Genomic DNA, 8165 nt, shown 5'->3' with positions numbered 1-8165 from the left:
TAAAAAATGTCAGGATAATGGGAGAAGAAACTTCTGCTGACCAAGAGGCAGCAGACAAGTTCCCAGATGCCATTAAGAAAATTACTGAGGAGAAAGGATATCTGCCTGAATAAGTTTTTTTTTTTAACATCTTTATTGGAGTATAATTGCTTTACAATGGTGTGTTAGTTTCTGCTTTACAACAAAGTGAATCAGTTATACATATACATGTTCCCATAAAAATATGGAACGCTTCACGAATTTGTGTGTCATCCTTGCGCAGGGGCCATGCTAATCTCCTCTGTATCGTTCCAATTTTAGTATATGTGCTGCCGAAGAGAGCACCTGAATAAGTTTTAAATGTAGACAAAAGTGCCCTATTCTGGAATAAAAAATGCCACAAAAGACACTTATTAATAAGGAAGAGAAGCTAGCACCTGGATTGAAGGCAGGAGGGATAGGGTAACAGTACTGTTTTGTGCAAATGCATTCAGATTTATGATCATGATTGCCCTTATCTATGAAGCTGTTAACCCCTGAGCCTTGAAGGGAAAAGATAAACACCAGCTGTCAGGCTTTTGGTTGTACAATATGAAGGCCTGGACAATGAGAACCCTTTTTCTGGATTGTTTCCACTGATGCTTTGTCCCTGAAGTCGGAAGTACCTTACCAGTAAGGGACTGCCTTTTAAAGTTCTTTTGATATTGGACAATGCTCTTGGCCACCCAGAACCCCATAAGTTCAACATTTAAGGCACTGAAGTGGTCTACTTGCCCCCAAACATAACGTCTCTAATTCAGCCTCTAGATCAGGGGCTCATAAGGATCTTTAAGGCTCATTACACACAGTACTCTATGGAAAGGATTCTCAACAACATGGAAGAGAACCCTGATAGAGAGAACATCATGAAAGTCTGGAAGAATTATACCAGTGGAGATACCATTATTTATAGAAAAATCTGTGAAAGCCATCAAGTCCCAAACAACAAATTCCTGCTGGAGGAAACTGTGTCCAGATGATGTACATGACTTCACAGGATTTATGACAGAGCCAATTAGGGAAATCATGAAAGATTATAGATATGACAAAAAATGTGGGGAGTGAATGGTTTCAAGATATGGATCTTGGAGAAATTCAAGAGCTAATAAACACCACACCAGGGACCTCCTATACCACAGAGACCAAGATAGTCTGCATTAGAAGGGTAAGAGAAATGGCTACAAGGTGACTGTATTGCCCCTCCCTCAGACCGGTGCAGCACCACATGGAGAGCTCTTCCCTGAGCCTCTGGTTTCTCCAGTGGGGAAAGAGAAGCCGGGAGAACAACCAGCACTCCCAAAGCTGCCCAGCATTGTGGGTTGCTTTGTGGAAGCCCCTATTCTGATCTTGCACCACAAGAATTGCAGAGGAATCTGCAATATGATTGTGAAGGAGAAAGGGGGAGGGGCTTGAACAACCAGCAGCTCTTGGCAGACAGAGCTCATTCCTGTAGAGCCCAAGTAGTAATCCCAAACAGTGGCTTTACTCATCTGCAGATCCAAGTCGGGGGGCACACTCTGAGCAGGGAACTCAGCTGGGAGCAGATCTGCCTGATTTAGGTCCTCAAACAAGTTTTGCTAGCCCTAGAGCTCAAGTTTGCCCATATCTAGGCAAGGAGCTCAATGACAGCCCCATCCACTGTGGAGTGTCTTCTGGCCCCAGCTCACTGGAAGGGCTGGTGACAACTCCTGGAAGCAGTGCAGCCCAGAGGCACTTGAGCACTTGAGCTGAAAAGTGAGTGGGCAGAGCTGACCATCCCCAGAGCAAAACCAGTACTGGGCCTGGAGTGTTCTGGTGTTACAAACGGGCATTCATAGCCAAGGCTGAGGGTAACACCCAGCCTCTCCCAACCAGAGAGCTTATTTAGGAAATTGAGAGTAGCCTGGAGTGGCCACTCCTCCTCCACCCAGGCAAGGGAGCTGAGACATCGCACCACCCACTGTGGAGAGTGGCCCCATCTGACTAGAAGGGCTAGTGACAACTCCTGGAAGCTGTGCGGCCCAGTGGCACTTGAGCCTATAGGTAGGCAGGCAGAGCTAAGGGTTTGCAAGACAAAGCCAGTAGTCCTGCTTGATCAGGGAACTTGAGAAGTGGGTCAGCTTGAGGTAAGAAAACAAAGAGCTTTAGCAGCTTTAGAGCTGTTTTTCCCACTGCATCCAGGCAGGGAATGTAATTTGTAGTCCCACTCATTGCTGAATATAGCCTTCAGCCTGTTCAAATAGGTAACGTAACCCATGCAACATATGGGAAGCTGCATAGCCCATTCAACAGCCCTATGTCCAGTGGCATTTGAACAATCCATGGCTACCTCCATCTTCAGAGCAATCATGGTGACCTCAACTGATCAGGGAATTAAGTGCACACTCTGGCCTGGTTCAGGTTCCCAAATAATGAGGTGTATGGGCCCTGAGTCCTGTCCTGCTGTTCTGCCAGGTCAGGAAAGCTAATTCATAGGCCCATTTACTACTGAATATAGTACCCAGTCCTGACAGTCTAGTAAGCCTGACCAGAGAATCCAGGCAACTGTGGAGCCCATCGTACAGCCCCACTTGGGTAGGGAACCATCCCATCAGTCCTCTCCAACTATTGTCAGCCAGTGATCCTCCCCACCCCCATCCCCATCCTCAGAGTTTGAACAGTTGCCTCACCCAAAAATAGACCATAATAGTAGGTCCCAAATATGTAGATACAAATATGTAGATACAAGTGTAAGGATACAAGGATCACAAAAAAATCAGGTAAATATTATGCCACCAAAAGAAACTAATAAAGCTTCAATAACTGATCCTAAAGAAATGCAAATTTATGAATTATCAGACAAAGAATTTGGAATAATCCTCTTAAGGAAGTCTAGTGAACTACAGGAAAACACAGACAGATAACTAAACAAAAGTAGGAAAATAATGCATGAACAAAATGAGAAGCTCAATAAGGAAATAGCAACCATCAAAACAAAACAACAAAAATAAAGAAATCCTAGAGTTGAAAAATGTAATTGAACTAAAAAATTCAATCAAGAGTTTCAAAAGTAGATTTGACAATGGAGAAGAAAGAATCAGTGTCCTGGAAGATTAAACATTAGAAACTACCCAGTCAAAAGAGAAAAAAGAAAAATAAAGAAGAAGAGTAGAGACAGCCTATGGGAATAATGGGACACGATGAATAGAAGTAATATTTGCATTATGGAAATTTCAGAAGGATAATAGAAAAGAAAGGAACAGAAAGTATATTTAAAGTAATAAAGGCTGAAAACTTACTGAACCTGGGGAGAGAAGTGGACATCCAGATCTATGAGGTCCATAGGACCCCAAATTGGTTGAACCTGAATAGGGCTACCTTGAGACATATTACAATTAAATTGTCAAGTGTCAAAGACAAAGAAAGAGGCTTAAGAGCATCAACAGAAAAGAGAAGAATTACATACAAGGAACTTCTGTAAGACAATCAGTGGATTTCTCAACAAAAACCCTTTAAGGCAAGAGAGAAAGGGATAATATAGTCAAACTATTGTAAGAAAATAACTCTCATTCAAGAATTCTATACCTGGTGAAGCTGTCCTTCAGAAACAAAGGAGAGATAAAGACTTCCTTAAACCAACAAAAGCTGAGGGAGCACTTACCCCAGACCTGGCTTACAAGAAATGCTACAGGAAGTTCTTTGAGTAGAAGTAAAAGAATGCTAATTAACATCATAAAAACATAAAAAGGTAGTGTAAATCTCACTGGTAATGGTAAATATATAGTCGTAGTTAATTCTACAATATGGTAATAGCATTGTGTAAATCACACACAACCTTAGTTTGAACATTAAAAAATAATAGTAAAAATAACCATAACTACAACAATCTATTATTAGTAACACAATGTAAAAAAAATGTACATCATAACAAAAATAACCTAAAATGTGAAGGAAAGGAGAAGTAAAACCGTAAAGTTTATGAATTCTACTGAAGTTATCAATTTAAAATAAGGTATTATAAATTTAAGATATTTTATGTAAGCCTCATTGTAACCACAAGGGAAAATCGTCTATTAATTACACAAGAGAACATGGTAAAGAGGTCAAAGTACACAAAGTACACAGAAGACATAAACACACACACACACACACAAAGATAGCAGGTTAAGAAATAAGAAACAATAGATCTATAAAACAGTTAACAAAATGGCAATAGTAGGCCCCTACCTATCAATAATTACTTTAAATGTAAACAGATTGAACTTATTTAAATAAACAAATAAATAAATGTAAAAAATATAGACTGGCTGAATGTATTTAAAAAATAATATTCAACAATATCCTTCCTACAAGAGATTCACTTTAGCCTTAAAGACATACATAGACTGAAGTTGAAGGTATGGAAAGAGACATTTCAAGCAAATGGTAAACCTAAAAAGAAAAAAAAGCCAGGATGACTGTACTTGTATCAAAAAATATAGACTTTAAATCAAAAATGGTAAAAAGATAAAAAAGTCATTATATAATGAGAAACAGTTCAATGCATCAGGAAGCTATAACAATTGCAAATATTTATGTGCCTGACATTGGAGCACCTAAATACATAAAGCAAAAACTAACACAGATAAAAAGAGAAATTAACAGTAATATGATAAGAGTTGCGGATTTTAATACCCCATTCTCAACAATGGATAGATCACCCAGACTGAGAATCAATAAAGTAAGAACAGACTTGAGCAACACTATAGACCAAATAGACCTAACAGACATATACAGAACATTCTATCCAACAACGGAATACACATTCTTCTCAAGTACACATGGAACATTTTCTAGAATAGACCATATATAGTCCACAACACAAATGTTACCAAATTCAAGAAGACTAAAATCATACCAAGTTTCTTCTCTGACTACAATAGCGTGAAACTAGAAATCAATACAAGGGGAAAACTGGAAAATTCACAAACATATGGAAATTAATCAACACCTTCTTGAACAACCAGTGGATCAAAGAATAAATTAAAGAGGGCATAAGAAAGTTTCCTGAGACACAAAAATGGAAATACTACACACCAGAACTCGTGGGATGAAGCAAAAGCAGTTCTAAGAGGCAAGTTCATAGCAACAAATGTCTACATTAAGAAACAAGAAGGATTCCAAATAAATAAACTAACTCTATTCCTTAAGGAAATAGCAAAAGAAGAACAAACTAAGCCCAAAGTTAGCAGGAGAAATGAAACAATAAATATTATTAAAAGCTACAGAAATAAATGAAATTGAGAACAGAAAAACAATAAAAAAGATTAACCAAACTAAGAGTTGGTTCTTTGAAAAGATTAACAAAACTGACAAACTTTTAGCTAGACTAACTGAGGAAAAAGAGAAAGGACCCAAATCAACAAAATTATAAATAAATTTAAAAATGGGGACATTACAATTGATACCATAGAAATTCAAAGGATCACAAGAGCTACTATGAACAACTATATGCCAAGAAACTGGACAGCCTAGAAGAAATTTTAAAAATTCTTAGAAGCACACAATTTACTAAGACTGAACCAGGAAGAAGTAGAAAATTTGAATAAACCAATTACTAGTAAGGAAATTGAATCTGAAATAACAAATCGCCCAGTGAAGAAAAGCCCAGGACCAGATGGTTTCACTGGTGAATTTTACCAAACATTTAAAAAATAATTAATACCAATTCTTCTCAATCTCTTCCAAAATATCAAAAGGGCGGGGGAGGGGACACTCCCAAACCCATTGTATGAGGCCAGCATTATCCTGACACCAACACTGGAAAAACATGACTAGAAAAGAAAACTACAGGGGCCAATATCCCTGATGAATACGGATGTAGAGATCCTTAATAAAATACCAGCAAACTGAATTTAGCAGCACATGAAAGGAATCATACACCATGATCGAATGGGATGTATCTCTGGGATTCAAGTATGCAACATACATGAATCAATCAATGTGATACAGCACATTAATAGAATGAAAGAAAAAAATCATCTGATCATTTCAATTGACGCAGAAAAAAAGCACTTGACAAAATTCAGCATTCATTCATGATAAAAACTGAACATATTAAAGAACATATTAAAGGCCATATATGATGTGCCCACAGCTAACATGATACTCAATGGTGAAAGGTTGAAACCTTTTCCTCTAGGATCAGGAACAAGCCAAGTTTTCCCACTCTCACCACTCTTATTCAGCATAGTACTAGAAGTCCTAGCTAGAGCAATCAGGCAACAAAAAGAAATAAAAGGTATCAGAACTGGAAAGGAAGAATTAAAATTGTCTCTATTTGTAGATTACATGATTTTATATATAGAAAATCCTAAAGATTCAATAAAAATATGGATAGATCTAATCAATTAATTCAGTAAAGTTGCAGGATGCAAAACTAACATAAAAGTCATTAGCCTTTCTATACACTAACAATGAACTTCCTGAAAAAGAAATAAAGAAATTTATCCCATTTACAACAGCATCAAAAACAATAAAATACTCAGGAATAAATTTAAATATGGAGGTAAAACTTATCTACTCTGGAAACTATAAGACACTGATGAAAGAAATGAAAGAAGACAAAAATAAATGGAAAGTCATCCATGTACATGGATTGGAAAAATTAATGTTGTTAAAATGACAATACTACCAAAAACTATCTATATATTGAATGCAATCCCTATCAAGATTGGAATGGTATTTTTTTACAGAAGTAGAGAAAAGCACTTCTAAAATTTATATGAACCACAAAATACCCTGAATAGCCAAGGAAATCCTGAGAAAGAAGAACAAAGCAGGAGGCATCACACTTCCTGAGTTCAAGCTATACTACAAAGCTATAGTCATTAAAACAGTATGGTACTGGCATTAAAAACAGACAAAGAAACTAATGGAACAGAATCAAGAGCCCAGAGATAAACCCAAGAATATACAGTCAACTAATATTTGACAAAGGAGTCAAGAATACTACAGTATTCTGTACAGTTCAGTACAGCCCGGGTTTAGAGTGAGAGAGCCTTGTTGGTGGTGTAGTTGCCAATGGAGATTTAGGCAGAGGCAAGCTCGTGACAGGCTCCAGAACCATCACTGTTTTCCATACTATCTAATGCAAAAAGTGGGAAGTGTGCTGTTGTTTGTGCTTTTGCTGGAAGGGCTCCTTTGACAGCCCATAAAGCCATGTTGGATGTCAAAAATAATATTTCTCAGGACTTCCCTGGTGACACAGTGGTTAAGAATCTGCCTGCCAATGCAGGGGACGTGGGTTCGAGCCCTGGTCCAGGAAGATCCCACATGCCTTGGAACAATTAAGCCTGTGTGCCACAACTACTGAGCCTGCCCTCTAGAGCCCATGAGCCACAACTACTGAGCTCATGCGCCGCAACTACTGAAGCCTGCGTGCCTAGAGCCCGTGCTCTGCAATGAGAAGCCACCTCAATGAGAAGACTGTGCACCACAACAAAGAGTAGCCCCTGCTCACCACAACTAGAGAAAAGCCCACACGCAGCAACGAAGACCCAACACAGCTAAAAATAAATACATAAATAATAAAATAAAAAACTAATATTTCTCAGCTTTCACCACCTTGCTATATAGTTCCCACGTGTGCTTAAGGGAAAATTTGAATCACCAGAGTCATTGATAAGCTTATAATATACTATTCTTGAAAGGTTCTGAGAAGAGCTGGTCATCCTTATTTCTCTGCCTCGGACAGATTTTTGGAAAAACATTTTAGTGTTTGCATGACCTTTAATCAGATATACTGTACTTTTAAATTTATTTATATATTTATTAAAAATTTTTTTAACATCTTTATTGGAGTATAATTGCTTTACAATGGTGTGTTAGTTTCTGCTTTATAACAAAGTGAATCAGCTATACATATACATATGTCCCCATATCTCCTACCTCTTGGGTCTCCCTCCCATCCTCCCTATCCCACCCCTCTAGGTGGTCACAAAGCACTGAGCTGATCTCCCTGTGCTATGCAGCTGATTCCCACTACCTATCTTTTTTACATTTGGAATGTATATATTTCCATGCCACTCTCTCACTTCCTCCCAGCTTACCCTTCCCCCTCCCCATGTCCTCAAGTCCATTCTCTAGTAGCTCTGCGTCTTTATTCCCATCTTGCCCCTAGGTTCTTCATGACCATTTTTTTTTTTTTT

The 8165-nt window shown here is 38.2% G+C and overlaps 1 non-coding gene across 1 annotated transcript; it reads right to left on the bottom strand.

The window, feature by feature from the left end:
* Positions 1-217: 217 nt before the first annotated feature.
* LOC112065676 (U6 spliceosomal RNA) lies at positions 218-324 on the bottom strand. The gene has a single exon (XR_002892168.1). It is a non-coding gene; the product is annotated as a U6 spliceosomal RNA (small nuclear RNA).
* Between the last annotated feature and the right edge of the window lie 7841 nt (positions 325-8165).

The sequence above is a fragment of the Physeter macrocephalus genome, chromosome 8 (genome assembly GCF_002837175.3).
Source record: "Physeter macrocephalus isolate SW-GA chromosome 8, ASM283717v5, whole genome shotgun sequence".
NCBI classification, from domain to species: domain Eukaryota; kingdom Metazoa; phylum Chordata; class Mammalia; order Artiodactyla; family Physeteridae; genus Physeter; species Physeter macrocephalus.
This window is presented reverse-complemented; position numbering and strand designations above follow the sequence as displayed.